The following is a 2,948-nucleotide window of genomic DNA, read 5'->3' on the forward strand; positions in this document are numbered from 1 at the left end:
ACCAAGGCGTCGGCCCCTAGCCGCCGGTCCAAAAAAAATCCACTCCTGGTACCTAAAATTTTCCTCCGCGGCGGGCTGGGGGCCTAATCTTTCTCCGGGCCGGGCGGCAGGCACTTTCCCCGGACACCAAACCAAGGCGTCGGCCACTAACCGCCGGTGCAAAAAAAAATCCACTCCTGGTACCTAAAATTTTCCTATGCGGCGGGCTGGGGACTATAACCTTCTTCTTCCCGCCCCACCACCATCAACGTCGGCCACCACCACCAGACCGCCTCCCCCAGACTTCCAGAAGCGAAGCCGGTCCCCAAGCACCAACCCCGACCGCCACCGAGGCACCCGCCGAAGGCGGGTGCCGAGTTCACCGGCCCCAAGCGACAAACCGGTCACCGAGGCACCCGCCGAAGGCGGGTGCCGAGTTCACCGGCCCCAAGCGACAACCGGTCACCGAGGCACCCGCCGAAGGCGGGTGCCGAGTTCACTGGCCCCAAGCGACAACCGGTCACCGAGGCACCCGCCGAAGGCGGGTGCCGAGTTCACTGGCCCCAAGCGACGGCGGTCACCGAGGCACCCGCCGGAGGCGGGTGCCGAGTTCACCGGCCCCGAGCACCAGCGGTCAGCCACGGAGGGTGCTGGATCATCCATACTTCCATAGCTCCAGAGCTCCATAGCCCCGGAGCTCCATAGCCCCGGAGCTCCATAGCCCCGGAGCTCCATAGCTCCATAGCCCCGGAGCTCCATAGCCCCGGAGCTCCATAGCCCCGGAGCTCCATAGCTCCATAGCCCCGGAGCTCCATAGCCCCGGAGCTCCATAGCCCCGGAGCTCCATAGCCCCGGAGCTCCATAGCTCCATAGCCCCCGGAGCTCCATAGCCCCAGAGCTCCATAGCTCCATAGCCCCGGAGCTCCATAGCCCCAGAGCTCCATAGCTCCAGACTTCCATAGCCCCATACTTCCATAGCTCCATAGCTCCATAGCTCCATACTTCCATAGCTCCAGCCGCGGAGGGTGCTGGCTGGTGGCTCCATAGCTCCATACTTCCATACTTGCAGCCACGGAGTTGGCTAAAATTGCACTAAGTGCGAAAGCCCATTCATTTACAACGGCGTGTCCGCCAGGCGGCGACATTTCCCCGTTACCGGTGGCTGCGCGGCGGAGTGAGTGACAGAGCTTATCCGAGCGGCTGAACTCTGCGCCGGCGTGGTCGAGCGTGAGGCCTCGGCCCTTTGGCTGCCTGGTACCTAAAACACTTCCATTGATCCAGCCTCGGAGGGTGCTGGCTGGTGGCTCCATACCTCCATAGCTCCATACCTCCAGAGCTCCATAGCTCCATAGCACCAGAGCTCCATAGCTCCATAGCACCAGAGCTCCATAGCTCCATAGCACCAGAGCTCCATAGCTCCATAGCACCAGAGCTCCATAGCTCCATAGCACCAGAGCTCCATAGCTCCATAGCTCCATAGCACCAGAGCTCCATAGCACCAGAGCTCCATAGCTCCATAGCACCAGAGCTCCATAGCTCCATAGCACCAGAGCTCCATAGCTCCATAGCTCCAGGGCTCCATAGCTCCAGGGCTCCATAGCTCCATAGCTCCATAGCTCCAGGGCTCCATAGCTCCAGGGCTCCAGGGCTCCATAGCTCCAGGGCTCCAGGGCTCCATAGCTCCATACCTCCAGAGCTCCATAGCTCCATACTTCCAGAGCTCCATAGCTCCATAGCGCCATACTTCCATAGCTCCAGAGCTCCATACTTCCATAGCACCAGAGCTCCATAGCTCCAGAGCTCCATAGCTCCAGCCTGGGTGGCTGGTGGCTCCATAGCTCCATACTTCCATAGCTCCAGTCAGAGAGTTGGCGAAAAATTGCACTAAGTGCGAAAGCCCATTCATTTACAACGGCGTGTCCACAAGGCGGCGACATTTCCCCGTTACCGGTGGCTGCGCGGGCGGGTGAGTGACAGAGCTTATCCGAGCGGCTGGAACTCTGCGCCGGCGTGGTCGAGCGTGAGGCCTCGGCCCTTTGGCTGCCTGGTACCTAAAACACTTCCATTGATCCAGCCACGGAGGGTGCTGGCTGGTGGCTCCATAGCTCCATTGCTCCATAGCACCAGAGCTCCATAGCTCCATAGCACCAGAGCTCCATAGCTCCATAGCACCAGAGCTCCATAGCTCCATAGCACCAGAGCTCCATAGCTCCATAGCACCAGAGCTCCATAGCTCCATAGCACCAGAGCTCCATAGCTCCATAGCTCCAGGGCTCCATAGCTCCAGGGCTCCATAGCTCCATAGCTCCAGGGCTCCATAGCTCCATACCTCCAGAGCTCCATAGCTCCAGCCTGGGTGGCTGGTGGCTCCATAGCTCCATACTTCCATAGCTCCAGTCAGAGAGTTGGCGAAAATTGCACTAAGTGCGAAAGCCCATTCATTTACAACGGCGTGTCCGCCAGGCGGCGACATTTCCCCGTTACCGGTGGCTGCGTGGCGGGTGAGTGACAGAGCTTATCCGAGCGGCTGGAACTCTGCGCCGGCCGTGGTCGAGCGTGAGGCCCCGGCCCTTTGGCTGCCTGGTACCTAAAACACTTCCATTGATCTCCAGCCACGGAGGGTGCTGGCTGGTGGCTCCATAGCTCCATAGCTCCATAGCACCAGAGCTCCATAGCTCCATAGCACCAGAGCTCCATAGCTCCATAGCACCAGAGCTCCATAGCTCCATAGCACCAGAGCTCCATAGCTCCATAGCACCAGAGCTCCATAGCTCCATAGCACCAGAGCTCCATAGCTCCATAGCACCAGAGCTCCATAGCTCCATAGCTCCAGCCTGGGTGGCTGGTGGCTCCATAGCTCCATACTTCCATAGCTCCAGTCAGAGAGTGTGCTAAAATTGCACTAAGTGCGAAAGCCCATTCATTTACAACGGCGTGTCCACAAGGCGGCGACATTTCCCCGTTACCGG

Source organism: Syngnathus leptorhynchus, unplaced genomic scaffold, assembly GCF_054491065.1.
Source record: "Syngnathus leptorhynchus isolate UIUO unplaced genomic scaffold, UIUO_Slep HiC_scaffold_651, whole genome shotgun sequence".
NCBI classification, from domain to species: Eukaryota; Metazoa; Chordata; class Actinopteri; order Syngnathiformes; family Syngnathidae; genus Syngnathus; species Syngnathus leptorhynchus.